This window comes from Lactuca virosa, chromosome 5 (assembly GCF_052849685.1).
Source record: "Lactuca virosa cultivar CGN04683 chromosome 5, Lactuca_virosa_CGN04683_v6, whole genome shotgun sequence".
In the NCBI taxonomy this organism is placed as follows: domain Eukaryota; kingdom Viridiplantae; phylum Streptophyta; class Magnoliopsida; order Asterales; family Asteraceae; genus Lactuca; species Lactuca virosa.
Genome location: NC_136430.1, coordinates 201,891,470 through 201,909,401, shown reverse-complemented (window position 1 = coordinate 201,909,401; position 17,932 = coordinate 201,891,470). Strand labels below are relative to the sequence as shown.

Genomic DNA, 17,932 nt, shown 5'->3' with positions numbered 1-17,932 from the left:
CAACTTCTGTGTTCATGATCTTAGTTTCGTGTCACTACGTACTAAGTGAAACCCAAGATTCAATTCCTATAATGTATTGACGGAGAACAAATAATTGCTTTAGCTTTCACCTTGAATTAACGAAAACACTTTTGTGGATGTATCCTGAAATCTCCTTTTCTTTTTTAGAGATCCTTATGAAAATGTCTTTCGCCAAGATTTTTCTACCCAAAGGATCCAAATTTCTTTATTTGTTTGAGATTTCCAATTATTATCTATCGATAAGTCACTGAATATGTTACTAACCTACTTGTTTAACAGGCCACACCGGTCTCACAAGTACTTCGTTCTATTTTGATCTTATGTCAAGTATCAGAATCTAGAATTGAAGTGAAGGCCACCCTTAATGGCCTTATATAAAAAGATGCCTTTCAATACTTCTCAACAAGTATTTGATCGTAATTCAACCGGAATACACACAAGCACTTTGAAGTCTCTCTTGACTTTGAAGGAAGAGATTCGTGCCCGGGATCCACCGCTTTATGTCTTAAATGACATCACAAAATCCTACAAAAAGTTTGATTTATTTCTTTATCTTTGACACTATCTTGCATGAAAATCTTGGATTTTCCAAAAGTCTAGCTTTGATTCTTAACAATATAATGCAGTTATTTTCAAACGAAGGGATGAGTAAATATAACACCTTTGGTTCTTAAGGAAAAAAAGATTCCTTTAAAGGTTCAACGGGTGACTCAGCAGGAAGCTTAATCGATTGACATTTGAAAGGAGGATAAAGGCGCGTGAATTTGAACAGTTACATAAGCAAGCATCATCAGCTACTTTATCGGGGTTGCCAGTTGTCTAATCACGCCTTTTTAGGCGTCGTTTCCCAAATTAAAGGAATCATTACTCTGGATTTCTTCTCTCTCCACAAAATCGTATATAAGGATTTTTGGTACCATCATCTTGATCTTTACCACACTCCTTCTCTCACAAGCAACAAAGCAATTTCCGACGATTCCATTCTCACTGTTCATCTTCGTCTTCTTCAAGTTACACCAATGGCAGAATCTTCCTCTGTTCAAGAAACCACTGGATGCTCCACTCTTCTTGCAATCAAGTCTAACCAGAATCTGCTGATTGATCTTTCCCCGTTCCTCTACGATACTTACATGTATCAAGTGGTGGAATGTCTAAAATATTCCCCACTTGTCAAGGCTCTCTCAATGGTGGAAGTTGTTCCAATGGCATGTCTTTCTCAAATTTATTCCACCGCTACGTATGACAAGGGTGCAGAGAATATCTACTTTGACATTCTCAACCAAAGGGCTTCGATCTCCAAGAATCGTTTCTGCTCATTGCTAGGTCTTTCTTATGACGAATCCATGGTGAACCCTGATTCCATCCCCACCGGTCAGCTTTTCTCTATGTTCTACAACATGGGATACATTGAAACGCTAACTACTGTCACCAGGTTCAAGAAATCATGCCTCCCTCCTCAATGGAATGGCCTTTTCACCCTTCTCTTCAAAGGGCTTTCTGAACGAAGTGTTGCATCTGATGGTGCTAGCAAGTCCTTCATGACTTTACTCTATGGTTTATACACTGGCATCAACCTGGATTATGGTATGGTTCTATGGCTTCAACTTGTCCAGAGTTTGACATCTGCTTCTCGCCACACAGAGGTTTCTTGTGCCCGCTTCTGGACCATCATAACTCAATGGATTATGGAGCGTTATCATGTTCCTATCATGGCAGACTCACTTCTCTCCTCCACAACTACTTTTCACACCATTAATATCATTGTCACACATCCGTCAAAGTTTCATTTCGTTGGCTCAATTCCTGAGGCAATGTACGCTTGTGTTTCTCCTGCGAGCAAGATTATTTAAGAGTATAAGAAGCTCCCTTCTTCTGGTCCAAGGGAACTTTCTCTTGAAATGCTTAAATCTATTGAGGAAGCAGACAAACATGCTAAGCGTGGAAAGAAGCAAGAAGCGAAAACGGGAGATAAAGGGGGTCTCGTTTCAAAGGGTCAAACTCTAAGGAAGCGAAAATCTGAGAAGGCAGCACCTTCCCAGCCCAAGCAGAAGAAGACCAAGAAGCCCGCTCGGAAGCTTATCCTTCAATCATCAAACGACTCAGACTCCGAGTATATCCCTACTGGACATAAACAACCCATTCATAGCGAATCTGAGAGCGAAAGCTCTGATGATGATGGTTCGGCTCGTGGAGATACCCCACCTCGATCGCCAACACCAGAGGTACAAGTTCGCTCCAAAGCACCTTCTCCTCCACCTATTTCCTTACCTCCCACTTTCCCAGTTATCACATCACAACCTTCTTCTACCATTCCCATTCCTACACCCATTTTTACTGAAACTACCACTACAACCACCACTAGAGTTCAAACCAACGTATCTGATACGGGGGTTCGTTCTTCACCACCCGAAACCCCTGTAACCACAAAACCTCTATCTCCTACCCGTTCAACCGAAACCAATACCGTTCTTGGTGGTGAGTACATGGAGTTTGATTCTACTTACTTCAGTCCTTATCGTGTCCAAAGCGATGACGAAGAAGACGCTCCACTCACCAAGAGACATCTCAAGATTGTAACTGATAAAATTGTTCAGTTACTTTCTTCCTCCTCTTCTGGTCCTTACTCAGAAGCTGCTCTCAAAGCCTTGTTCTCTTCAGTTGTCAAAGAACATGATACCTCCATCTCGAATGCTGCAAAGGCTATTGACGCCTCTACCTCCCAGTGCCAGAAAGCTTCGCTTGCTGTTGAAGCCTCAACAAAAGAATGCAAGGGTACGACCGCAAAAGTCGAAAAACTAATATCAGAGGCTCAAATCTTTTTGGATACTTTGCAAGCAGCTGCTCAGAAAAATGCACAAACAGTGAACGCTTCTGTTGATTCTCTCACACGATCACTGGAGGCTAAGCTGTCACAACTTAAAGCGGCTCGACAAGCCATTGAATCTGCTAACAAAGAGCACCATACCAAAGTTGATACTCTCTTAACTCAGCTCGAGGCGGAGCTCGCTGTCGAAAACAAAATAATGGATGAGCTGGACAAGCGAACCTCTCAGCTCAAAATTCAGAATTTAAAGCTCCGAGCTGCAACTAAAGAGCTTGACGATTTAAAGTCTGAACGACAGGTGATTCGCAGTTCTGTGGGTGATGTCCATTCAATCTTGCTCCATCTCCTAGACGCCCATGACTCCATCTTAACTATCTCTATTAGACGTCACTTAGCTGAGAAGCTACGCCCAACTTTGGATATTCTAAGTAGAATTGAGGGTGTTCCGGAGACCACTGTTCTTCCGGAACAAGGGGAGAAAAGAATTCACAAGGCAAGACTGTCAAAACTCAACCTCCACCCCCTCCAGAACCAAAAGCTACTGCTGGACCGAAGGATAATGTAGCTTCGGCCAGTAAGTGGGAAAAGAAAAAGAGAAAGATTGGAGAAGATGATGTAGAAGAAGATGATGATGTTGAAGACATCATGACAGGGAGTCCTTCTAAACCTAATCAGAAGTTCAAGCCATCTGATCAAGAGCTTAGGGAAAAGATGGATCATTTGGAGAAAGAAATGAAAGAAAAGGAACTCGTACAGAAAAAGAAGTCAATGTTTCTGGAATGGACCATTGAATCGCTCCAGAGAGAAGTCATTGATGAACCGAGTACTCACTGGCTTGAACCTGTGATGTCGTTCGGTCTTGAGAACTCGAAGGATGCTCAATTCGATATGCCAATCAACCGAAAGGCATTTATCTTCCATTACTTTACCTCAACTGCTGTCGTTCCCTCTCCAGACCCGAAGGTAGATCGGGATTTATTGGAATTTTATCGGGAGTTTGCTCAGCCACAATACTTGACATGGAGCCTGAAGAAAATTACAATAGGTCAAGGTATTGAAGCCCTCTTCGGCTGGGAAATTTGTTAATGTCAAATTCAAAGTAACCCGAGGCTCGGATAGCTCGGTCCATACTGTTTCCCTGGCTGATCTACCGAACTTGAACACGCATGACTGGATACTCCTCAACAACATTATGTTATCCAATCCACTGGAGTATCAGCCGATTATTGATCACATCAAGCAAATGCATGTTTGTTACATTCACGAAGTAGCTAATATGGATCAAGAAATCGCATCTGCCATTCACAAGCTGACAAGAAGTTGTTCACCGATATGCTTCGTTGGTACATTCAGTTTCGGCAGACACTTCTTGCGATTATCCCTCGGCTGTTCAAGGTTGTGAAGCAGGTCAAGGTCACTCAACCAAAGTAGTATCTCGCCTTTTTGACGCAAAGGGGGAGAATGTTGGGTCTAATTGTGTTGCGTCATTGGGCTCGATCCTTAGCCCAATTTTGTTATCCGGTTTGGGCGTATCCAACCGTGATTATTTTATTAGGGTTTAGTATTTATGGTGCATGCATGCATCCTTAGTAGATATCGCTTTTATTATTTTCATTATTGTACTACAAACCCTAGCACGCCTCTACAGTGGAAGTTCTTGATCGAGCTCTGCTGAGGCGTGACTACTTTGAATCATTAAGCATTATTTGATTCCATCTTGTGTTTTTCTGTGTTTGCTTGTTTGTTTTTGTTGTTTAACCTGTTAAAGATCTAATCGATCAAAGAGTTTTTCAACTCAACACCAAGACATAGTCTCCAATCCCAAAAGTGCAATAGATCGTACAATCAATCGTTACCGCCCGATACAAGAGATCCAAGGTGAATCGGATCTTAACTCCTAGAAGTCGGAATGGTAATCGCGTACACCTCATAAGATACTCATGCCACATCGACCCGCCTGCGCTCACCAGCGCTGAAATACTGACTCCAACCCCTGCGACTAGCTGACCCGAGATGGAACACAACCTGATTCTGGGGTCCCAAGTCTGCCCACTCCTTTGAGCTCGAAAACTGAAAGGGCACAATCCTTGCCCTATAAAACGACATTCCAATCCACCAATTAACCATTCTACTTCCCGCTGCAAAACCCCAGCTGGACATAATCATCAATCCTTTCCGGAGTCCTCGCGACTCACATTCTGGCCTCGAGCAAAACCCCCGAAGCCCCAAATATAGAACCTCATGTGCTAGACTCTCCCGCTCAACCTGCAGAATGTAACGAGTACAGAATATCTCCCTGGTCCCAAGTAACTGCAGCCCTCTGCTCATCAGAATATGTCTTAGTAACAAATCCCGGTACCAGAAAGCTCAACCAGCTGCTCCCCTTGCCGTCGTTACAGCTATTATAGCTGCCGCGGCAACCGTCTCGGCAATGGCTGCATAGAGCTCGTCGAAATACTCAACCATGGCGGTCTTAATAGACCTAAACATCTCCAAAAATTGTCCCCAGACAAACTCAATCACCTCCTCCCGGATGATCTCACTGACACGGTCATCTAACAATGCTGGCCTATCCTGGCTACCAGCTCCCGATCCTAACCTGGATCCGGTCTCAAGACGTCTCGTAACCATCATTCTGGTAAGACACCAGAAAGATCTCTGATAATCCATATAATGACAGGCGAACAACTCTCAACCAAACCTTAGGGGTTGTGACTTCCTTGCTACGCGTATGGGTCCTGTGCTTTCAGTAGTACGGGCCCATACTACCTTCCACACCTACCCATATTTGTCTCAAGTATCATCACAACACCCTAACAATATACATAAATATAGCAAGCGCTCAATCCTCACTCCTAGAGGAATGCTAAATGTTCTGTAACTGGCCTCCCGGCCTCACATAACCCGCCCATCCATGAAACTTCCACCAACCCTGCAGCACTAGTGTATGCTAGTCATACATAACGTTGGACCCGATAGACTTTCGAATATCCGATCCCACCTTAAGCCCCCAGTCAAACAATAACAGAACATAAGGCCAAATCAAACATTATCATGCTATAAGATCTTAATTATGTATAACCGTGATGCATACACTAAGTAACTACAATAATGATGTCAATCTCATATAAAGGAAACCCTAGGCTAGCAGGCATAATGTAATCAAGCAATTCTATCATGCAATTCCTGAAGATCCCTAGCCTAGCACTAGCATGCTGTTCTAACATATCACATAATCAAATAACTGTATGGTATTTTGGGGTCTACTTACTGGCTCCGGCTGATCGTACACTCTGCGTCCTCATTTACTTATTTTGAAAACCATTTTAGGAATCATTTTGAAAACCTTTCCTTGATTTGAGACTGGATTCACATGAATGTTCCTCCAATTCACTCAAACCAAGGCTCTGATACCAACTTGTAACACCCATAAAATTCAAGCCAAATTAAAACTTTTTAATACATTTTAAAACCATCAAGCTATTATAGTTTATTTTCAAAATAGTTTAGACATCAGAGTATCCCCAGAATCAATTCACAAAAACCATAAAATATGAGGAGCTGTACGATCACCCCTTTGCCTTCCTGCGATCATCTGATGTACCTGAAACAATAAACTGAAACTGTAAGCCCGAGAGCTTAGTGAGTTACCCCAAAATACCAACACCATACAAACATAACCATATCATATAACCAATAGAGAACAGCATGCATAATGAGTCGTTATCCTGACTGGACCGCCTCACAGGCCTTCAGTCTATATGGACTGTTCTCCGCGCCTTCGGCACGTCTGGACCGCCTCGCAGGGCCTACAGCCTATCCGGACTGCTCGTCGGGCCTTCGGTCTGAATGAATCCCTTTGCAGGGCCTTCAGGTTATCCGGACCGCCCTGGGTATATTGGCCTCCAGCACAAAGCAGGACTGCCTCAACCCAACCCCAAATCAAACCAGCATGTGTACATAAATATCATACACTTGCATATATATCCTATAACTAGGTCACTAACATAGATATCATACACTTACATAAATCAAACAGTCATACCAATCTAACAGATCACCAATCATAGCAACATCCTATAACTAGGATACCGACCTAACTAGGTTACTAACATAGAATCATCCTATATACAAGGATACCGATATAACAATCATAATAGCATAACAACATCCTATCTACCAGGATACCGATCTAACATATCATAACAGCATACAAGCATACTATAACCAGGGTACCGATCTAACCGAAATCTAACATAGCAACCATCCTAAACCAGGATGAAATCTAGCATATCAATAACATAGCAACCATCCTAAACCAGGATGTAATCTAGCATATCAATAACATAGCAACCGTCCTAAACCAGGATGTAACCTAGCATATCAATAACATAGCAACCATCCTAAACCAGGATGTAATTAGCATATCAATAACATAGCAACCATCCTAAACCAGGATGTAATCTAGCATATCAATAACATAGTAACCATCCTAAACCAGGATGTAAATCATAAATGGTCGGCCTTGGTGCCGTAGACCCTGTTGATATAGTGAGGATAACTCACCTGGCATTGCTGAAGTCCCGCAGATAAAACTCCAGCTGCTGGTTGACAGCTTCCCGAACTGTCAACATCAAACAATACCCAATTAATAATTGGTTCCAAGTCCAAGGTCCAACTCACACTCCAAAGACCCAAAAAGTCAAGTAATGGCCCAAAGCCCAACATATGGCCCAATTTTCCAAATTGGGCCCAAACCTGCACCTGGTCTTACCTTAAGGCCCATCCATTAATTCTAGTCCGAACTCTTGGTATTCCCATGGCCCAATATCACATAATCATAAAGGCCCAATTATAGCCCATCAATGGCCCAATTTTCTAAATTGGGCCCAAGACTCTCACATGGGCCTTTTCCTAAAACCCATATAATTATTTAGTCCATTTGCTTATTGTTGGAAGCCCATTAATAGTCCAATCACCAAAGCCCAATAGGAAGGCCCGACTCAAGGCCCAAGTGAAATTAGGGCTTTCACATGAAATAATGGTTAGGGTTAAGAGTTTCTTACTTAACCCATTAAGGACTTAATCCATTAAGTCCATTATTGCATTAAGCTAGTTTGCCAATGATTATTAATTATTATTTTAGGTTTAATAATTAATTCTCGTGTGTGTCCCAAACGATTCCCACAATTAGGGTTTCATGGCATTAGGGTTTTTCCCAAACCCTAACTAGGGTTTCCAACCCAATTACTAGCCGATTAATCAAATGGTTGGGCTTTTAGGTCCATTAGGGCTTCATTGGGCCCATTAAGGTCTCATTGGGCCCACTAGGGTTTCTTTTGGCCCGTTAGGGTTTAGTCCTTTGTCCAAACATCCAACAAGCAATCCTAACACAACTAAACACACCGCCACCCGACACGATGGCCGGTGGTGGTTTTGACTTTCTTTCCATTATTCTATTTGTACAATTTACAATACCATCCAAACACACACACACACATACTAATAATACACACACACACTAATACACACACACAGCCACTTTAACACACCCACCTACGGTGGTGCATGGCGGCAGCGGGGTTTTCCTCGAATCTCCGGCCAAGGAACGATCTCACAGCCCTTACACGTGAAACACACGCACACAAACACTCCTCCGCTTGCGAGATAAGCTCGGTCACCCACCTGGTGGCGTGTAATGATGGCAGTAACAACCCAAATGGCCACAACCATGACTACCGGCGGCGGCGGATAGCCACAACGAAACCCAACAGCAGCAGGTTCGACCTGCCCTTCATACGACCACAGCTCCGGTTCAACCTCTCGTCTACGGCCTCCGACGTCCCACAGGGAGCTCCTTGTTGCCCACAACATCCGGCAGCGGCGGCAGAGGACTGAAGAGGGTGACAGCAGCAGCAACGACTAACGGAAATACGAGAAGAAGGATGGTGGCAGGCGGTGCTCATGGTGTCCTCTTAATTTTACCGGAAGGAAAACAGCCGCAAAATTGGAGATGGCGGCAACCGGAGCACCACAGAAAACAGCCACTCAAGTTGTGATGGCGACGGGCACGGCTGGGGCGTATCTTCGCTGAAACAGAAGGAGAATGGCAATCAGGAGTGACCACAGCAGGAACCCCGTCGACGACCTTGGTTGAACGGAACTAGGGTGGTGGCGGCTGGAAGCACAACAGGAAGGTGGCGGCTGCGAGAATTAGGTTTAGGGTTAAAGGGGGGTTGCATGCGGTTAAAGAATATATATATATATATATATATATATATATATATATATATATATATATATATATATATATATATATATATATATATATATATATATATATATATATGGGGCTAACAGGGCGACGGGGAAGGGAGCCGGGTTCAAGTCCCGCTCCATACAACTTATACACATTTTACATATCTGGCCCCTCCCCATGAAATCTATTTCAAAGTAAGGGTACAATTTACAAAACAACCCCCAACATCCAAAATTTATAACAATTCAAGCCCCAAAGGTTACCATATAGCCCCTCCATGACAATTTCTTTTCAACTTAGGTACATAATTTACCCATTTAACCTCATCCATCCAAAATCCTTTCATATTAAATCCAAATGATACCAAACACCCCTTGACTTATGAAAATCTTTACAAATTAAGTCCCAAAATTACACTTTAACCCCTACAGATATAAATCTTGTCATTTGGCTTCCCGAACCAACTCCCAACTAATTATTATTTGGTTTTGGACAATAATAATATAAAATCATAATAAAATTACTTCTCGAGGTTTCGGATTTATCATTAATTATCCCATTTTAAACAGGATGTTACAAGAAGGGCTTAGAAGGGTTTTTGAGGTGAAAGTGTGAGAAAAATTGTAACCAAAACCCGGAGGTCTCGCATGCTATTTATAGGAGGTTGAGGCCTCGCCGTACGATGGGCGTACTTCGGTATGCACAGCATACCTTCGTACGTTGTGTGTACGAGATACGAGTCCTCTGATCGGGTTCCGAGCTTCGGATGTGTCAAGGATACTAACACGCATCGAAGCTAGTATGAGTACGTTGGGCGTACTCTTTTGTACGCGGGGCGTACTCCTTCGAGAATTAATATTTCAAACTTCAAAAATTCATAACTTTCGCATACGAGCTCAATTTTTGACGTTCTTTATATCCACGCGTAGGTGAGACCGTGCTCTACAACTTTTAGTTAGACTCTGTTAGCTAATTTTCACTTTATTTATAAAGTTATATGTTTAACAAGCCGGGACAGGAAAAGTCCCTTAAAAATTCATAACTTCTTTATCTGACGTTCGTTTTCATCTGTCTTTTTACCTTTGAATTTCTATTGACAAGATCTCCGATTCTCGTTTAGGTTGTTTTGACTAAAAGTTTTTTCGATCTGAAATTCGAGTTTTGGGCTGCATACTACTTTGCCAACTCTTAGAAAATTCATAACTTCGTCAAAAGAAGTCAGATTTGGACGTTCTTTTTATGCACACTCTCGGTTTTACGTATACTAAGACTTTCATTTAGATCGTATAAGCTAAAATGTATTTTATCGTAAATTCACTTTTACGTCACACAACGTTGTGTCGGTTCTGTCGCGAAACTTCGATAGGTCATAACTTCTTCGTTACAACTCGGATTTCAGCGTTCCTTATATTACCAGAATCCTTGTCACGACCACTACTACTTTCCTAATAGATATCATGCTTATTTAACATTTTATTTTTGAGGATCAAATAAGTAAATGCACATCATATTCAAATAATTTCTCTTTATTACTTTTAAAACTAGTTACAAGTTAATCTAAACTATTACATTGATTTGAAATAACGGGTCGTTACACATTTCTTCGTCATTGTATACATAACTGAGATTATACAGGTATTTTCTAAATGGATTATTCAACGCTGGCATGTATGGAATTTTTTGATTATTTAGATTCCCACTAGTCCAGTAGGGTTGACCTCGTCTTCGAATCATTAATCTCTTAGATGCTTCATCAGTTGGTTCCCAGCTCAAAGTAAAAACACCAAAATCAGCAATATCATTGCTCAAGCAAGAAGTTAAGTTCCAGTTCATTCCCGTTCTAAGGTCCGACCCAAGTTTCATACCTGGTAAGAGAACATTGGTTGGATAATCAAAACTCTGCCATAGAGTCCGGTTGTCAGTTTCGTTTTTCAGCCAGAAATTACCCGTGTCTTCGAGAGTTGCTGTAATATTAGAATCAAGACTGGATTGATTGTCAGATATGTTTACAAGTGTTGTTCCTCTAGTGGCGATGATCAATTTTCCAGTGTCTGGATCGATCATGAAGACACCAGAGCTGGATATGATCGGTGTGGATTGGTTGGCTACCCATACTTTGAAGGTTTCATCATTGGTATACCAAATTCCTACATATATGTAGTTTGTGGTGTTAAAGAACCCTACGGTGAAGTTGCCACCCGGGGAAACAAGCTGAGACGTAGTGAGGTTGAGTTGGTCACCAGCTTTGATAGTTGAAACACCGGTGGACGAGAAAAGGTTTATGATTAGGATGGTATATAGAATTGTGAAGATGGTTAGAATCTTCATTTTTTAGTATTTTAATGGAAATAAAAATACCTGAATTTGAATCTTGAGAGTTTGATGCTTTATTATATTATAGGGTTCTGATCTATCAGGAGCCATCAATGACAATTTCTCTTTTGTCAACGAATTTGAAGAAAGACGGAGTCAGAAATAGTTTTAAAATTGGATACCATGAAAGCGACAGCCAAAAGACCGGGCTCATCATCGTCGATCACCGTTCCATTGTGACACCATCTGATTCTTTTTCACTACCGGAGTACCCTTCACCAGGACAGTTCCAGAGCAGCAGAAAGGACCCTCAACAATCGTACCACATATAACCGTTGATAATAAGTATTGTCGATATCGGATTATCGTCCATCGGGGCCGGAAAGGCTGATGGAACAGCGAAGAGCATTCCCACCGGTCCATTGGACCTCTATGTACAGTCTACACGTTTTCTATATGCGGTAGTCCGTAAACTTTGAATTGTGGGGGTGTTTAATCAAATATACAACAATACAACAAATCGTAATAAAACATGTTATGAGCTTGTTTCCCATGGAGTTTTTCAATGTTTTTGAGTGTTTTTTATTTTAAAAAAATGATTGAAAAGAAAAACTACATTGGACAATGAGACTTTTTAGTTTTCTTTAAACAAAAAGTTTTTAACATAAAATCTTAGATAAATCACATATTTGTTTTATAGTTTGCAAAAATAAAATAAAATAAAATAACTACAGGTTTTTTTAAGAAGTTTGGACACGAAGAGTATTTTTCTCGTTTCAATCATACTATATTATAAAGGAAACATTTTTTTTCTTTCACCACATTAATTTGAAACTCCCATGCATTTTTCTTTTCACTACATTCATTTTAAACTCTCATGACTTTTCAATTTATTTCTAATAATGATTATAAGTTGGTTAATAATATTAAATAAATATCAAACCTAAAGTGTAATCATATATAAACTAAATTTCAATATTAAGATAATATCTTTACTTCTACTTATAAAGTTATGTTTTTTTAACTTTTTACATATTATACTTAATTTATTAGTTTTAATATATTGTTGGATGTAAACCATTATCATTTTAAAGCTACAACTTTTGAACAATTTATATTAAATATTTAAATTATAAATTTAACTTAAACAATCCAAATAATATTTTGTAAATAGGTAAAAGTGATAAATTGTAGTGTCTTTCAAATAATGATTACAATTTGGTTAATAAGGTTAAATAAATATCTAACCTAAAGTGTAATCATAAATAAACTAAATTTCAATATTAAAATAATATATTTACTTCTACTTATAAAGTTATGTCTTTAACTTTTAACATATTATCCTTAATTTATTAGATTTAATATGTTGTTGTATGTAAACCATTATCAATTTAAAGCTATAATTTTTGAATAGTTTGGACAAAATACTTAAATTGTTAATTTAAATATATAACATTAAAGTGTTAACTTAAATATAAATTTCAGTTCCACTAAAAAACTCAATGAATATTTTGTGAATAGTTAAAAGTCATAAATTGTAATGCTAAATGCAAAAACTAAATTATAATATCAATTTAACTAAAATATTTCCTAAAAATATTTGTATAATCATTAAAAGTTTTCAAATAAGTAGTTTAAATTCACTTACAATAACAATAGTTAAAAATAACTCTATATAAATGATTATTACCTTTAAAATCAAAAAACAATGACTAATGTTTTAAATAATTATAATGATAGAAATTAAAATGTTAAGAAAATAAATTTTAAAAAATTAATTAACAATAACAAAAACTATAAATAACATTAAGCCGTATATTATGTTAAATTTTATTCATGAGTAACTCGCGGGTAGAAATCATTTAAACGGTTGAGATTATACAGATATAATAGGTGTATATATTATCATATAATTCAAAATAATCAATATATTATATCAATTTAGTATACGGATTATTATATCAAATTTAACAACAACATTATTGTTATATTTAAAAAAAAACATATATTTGTAAAGATTTCAACTATATATGTATTTATGCGCAACGCGCGGGCATTTGCCTAGTTTTCAAATAAATATGGGAGATTCTTTTGCATGTTAACATTTTTTTTAAGTTATTTTTGCCAAGAGACCATTTATGTAATTTGTTCTTGTGACATGGACCATTTATGTAATTTTATCTATTATTTATTATTGATTTTTATATATTTTTATGATTTAATTTTTTTTTGACGTTTTGTTCGAATATCTTGTTTACGTGGCTACTATAATAATAATGTGTAACATAATTTACTTAAATCATGTTTTTCCATTTCTTTTTTGTTCTTGTAATATAAATAAGATTGTATTATTATTATTTTTTATTCAAATATTTAATTAAATAAAATAGACAAGATTATACAATTATTATTTTTTACAGATAAGGTTATATAATTACTACTTTTGTAGAGCTTTTTATAAATATTTTTTATAAAAAAGTGTAAAAAGATTTTTAAAACATGAATAGTAATATAGATTAGGTATAAAGTTATTTATTTTATCATAATTAATATATAGGCTAATCGGAATCCGAAATATGTATATAAAAGTTTATAATGGTCACGGGAAAACAAACAAAACAATGATTATTAGTAGTTTATGATCACACTTTAATTGCTTATGAGTGACGACAAGTAAACAATGTTAACGTTAAAGGAAGGAAACATGTGACTATCAGTAATTTATAGTCATTATTTAATAATAATAAACAAAGTATGCCTATATGTAATTTATGGTGACAGTCTAAGTTATTGTGTGTGTTTAAAAGTAAACAATGGTCATGATAAAACAAAAAAACATATGACTATTAGTAGTTTATGGTCACACTTAAATTGTTTATGGGTGTTGAAAGGTAAACAATAATAATGTAAAAGGAGACAACATCCGACTATAAGTAAATTATGGTCAATGTTTAATAATAATAATAATTAGGGGTGAGCATGGTGCGGTTCGGTGCGGGTTTTTGTCAAAACCGAACCAAAAACCACAGCTTCGGTTTCTTGAAGTTTAGAAACCGCACCGTTCGGTTTTTATGCGGCTTGATTTTTGCGGTTCAATTTTTTTTCAGTTTTTTTATTTGGTTTTTGTTTTGCCTTTTTACTAAAACTCAGGTAACTCAATGAGTTACTTCGACTCGGATGAGAAGTGTTAATCATTTTTTAAGAAACTTTATGTAGAGATGAGGAGCACCAAATTTTCATCCCCAACAATGTACGACTCCTCAAATATGTGGGTTAAAAGCCATAGACTTGACTCTCTTATATCAAATGTGAGAATAGTGAAGGTTTTATCTCAAATGCGATGAGGGATACTCTTATAAGGCTGAGAAATTTAAAGTCCATATGATATCTTGGAGATGAACCGATACCACCACCTCTTGGTTTGAAATTAAATAACATAACCACTTATCTAACATACTTCTAATGTTTGAATATAATACGAATTAAATATAATATTTTTTTTCATAGGTACATATGATAATATCAATTAATGTATTCATAAAACTGATATTACCATCACTAGTACTCTTAATATTAAAAATGTTAAACAATATAATAAACATTATTTGTTTTTGTAAATATCAGTATATATATGCTTAAAAATACACATAAAAATACACAATCATCTCCTATGATAAGATAGATATTTCTATTTATAGAAAATTTAATTGTCATGAGTTCTTCGTTTATACAAATGTCACCACTTAATATATATATATATATATATATATATATATATATATATATATATATATATATATATATATATATATATATATATATATATATATATTCGGTGCGGTTCGGTTTTTTTGTGGTTTTTGCAAGACTAGAAACCGCACCGCACCGAACATTTTTGGTTTTTGCAAAACTAAAAACCGCACCGTCGGTTTTCATTTCGGTTTTGGTTTTTTGGTTTCGGTTTATGCGGTTTTTTCGGTTTTTCCCGTTTGCGGTTCAGTTTTTGCTCACCCCTAATAATAATAAAGTACGACTATAAGTAATTTATGGTGGCAATTTAAATTATTATGTGTATCTAAAAGTAAACAATGGTCATGGTAAAACAAAAAATGTATCTCTATTAGTAGTTTTATGTCCACACATTAATTGATTTTGTGTGTCAAAATACATTAATTGATTATGTGTGTTGAAAAGTAACGATATTGATGATAAAGGAAAAACATGTGAATATAAGTAATTTATGGTCATTGTTTAAGAAAAAAAATGTACGGCTATATGTATTTTATGGTCACGATTAAAAGGAAAAAAATCTTGTAGCATAAGTATTTTTATGGTGACCGTATAAGTTCTTATGTGCGTCTAAAAGTATACAATGATCATGGTAAAATAAAAAAACAGATGATATTATGGTCATACATTAATTGATTATGTGTGTGTCGAAAAGTAAACAATACTAACGGTAAAGGAAAAAATATATGACTATAAGTAAGTTATGGTCATTGTTTAAGGAAAAATAACGTACGACTATATGTATTTTATGGTCACAGTTTTTAGGGGGAAAACTTGTAATATAAGTATTTTTATGGTGACGGTTTAAGTTATTATGTATGTCAACCAAAAGTATATAATTGTTACGGTAAACCAAAAAACATATTATTGTTAGTAGTTTATTGTCACACTTTTAATTGCTTATGTGTGTTAAAAAGTAAACAATATTAATGTTAAAGGAAAAACATATGACTATAAGTAATTTATGGTCATTGTTTAATAATAAAAAAGTACGACTATAAGTAATTTATGACAACAATCTAAGTTTTTATGTGTCTCTAAAAGTAAATAATCGTCATGTTAAAACAAAAAATATATGACTATAAGTAGTTTATGGTTACGCCCTAATTGCTTATATGTGTCAAACATTAAACAATACTAAGGATAGAAAGAAAAACATGTGACTATAAGTAATTTATTGGCACATTTTAAGATTAAAAAAGCATACGACTATAAGTATTTTACGGTAACGTTTTAAATTTGTGTGTTTAAAAGTAAACAATGTTCATACTAATATATATATATATATATATATATATATATATATATATATATATATATATATATATATATATATATATATATATATATATCACTATAAACAGTTTATGGTCATAGTTTAATTGGCTACGTGTGTCGAAAAGTAATAATACTAATGATAAATGGATAACAAATGTGACTAAATATTATTTATGGTCAGAATTTAATAAAAAATGTATGCCTATATGTATTTTATGGTTGCGGTTTAATGGAAAAAACCTTGAACTATAAGTATTTTACGGTGATGGGTTAAGTTTTTATGCGTTTTAAAGTAAACAGTGGTCATGGAAAAAGAAAAGACATGGCTATTAGTAGTTGATGGTCACGTTTTAATTGATTATGTTCTTTTTTTTTTGAACAGTCGATTAGTGGTTAGATGTTAAATTCGTCAAGTTATTCAATTTAATTGCTTACGTGTGCCAAAAAGTAAACACATAAGCTAATCGGAGAGGAGGCACGGTGGCTTCAAGAAGTGGGGGTATTAATAAGCAACCATCATCAAATAAGTTTCGATCTCTGCCAGTACATTACCATTAACCGTTTGGGCGGAGGTGTTGGGCAAAGAGAAAGAGAGTTTATAGCCACAATTATTGGACAAAATGCTTTATTACAACAAAGTTTTTTCAAAGTTTTCTTAAATAGATGTGACTAAAGACTTAACAAACAATTCTATTTATGACTAAAGCAAAGGCCACTCTAACAATAAATATTAGCATCGAGTACACAATCCAAATGTAGCAACATAATTTGAAAAACAACAAAATATAAGAATTACCAACCTCAGAATTGCTTGCTTGTGATCTCATACGTGCCAACTTGTTGCAAAGATGAAAGATCTGAAAGAGTACCCCTCTACAGATCCACAACACCAAAAGCAAAATGATTTAACCCAATCTAGGGTACGTTTATTCGAAAATCACCTAACCCTAAGAGAGACGTTGTAGTTTTCGTCCAAGGAGAGAGATGGGCAGAGGTTGGACAATTTCAGGTAAAGGGATAACTTGCAACCATAGTTTACCCTAGTAGTCTATTTATAGTCAGGCAAGGAATATTCAAGAATGATACAAACCCTAGGGTTTATCCTTATCTGAAATGAACATGTCATATCCATATCCAAGGGATATGTAAATTGTCCATGCTCATCTCCATAAGGCTCTGGAATATCCCAATTAATCCCTTAGATTAATTAATATTCATCCTCCTTAATTAATTAAATCCTTTTAATTAATTAATCAAAATAATTTTTGATTAACTATTTTCAACATTGGTTATCAACATGTGAGGGCTTTCATGCAATATTACTACAATCATATTTCACTAATAGATATAGTGCTAGTTAAGGAGTTTGGAAAGACCATTGAATCCCCGGATACTATGTTAGAAGATATTAAGAAGTATTAGGATGGAGAAATTGTTATCAAGACTTA

At 36.5% G+C, this 17,932-nt stretch overlaps 1 long non-coding RNA gene and 1 pseudogene across 1 annotated transcript; both read right to left on the bottom strand.

Moving 5' to 3' along the window:
• The window catches only part of LOC145112246 (G-type lectin S-receptor-like serine/threonine-protein kinase CES101), a 49,534-nt pseudogene extending 38,102 nt beyond the window's left edge, over window positions 1-11,432 (bottom strand).
• Window positions 6,292-9,079, bottom strand: LOC145115027 (uncharacterized). Its single transcript, XR_013711396.1, has 3 exons — window positions 8,402-9,079; window positions 7,412-7,469; window positions 6,292-6,449 (listed from the first exon to the last, which is right to left on the bottom strand). It is a non-coding gene; the product is annotated as an uncharacterized LOC145115027 (long non-coding RNA).
• Window positions 11,433-17,932: the final 6,500 nt, after the last annotated feature.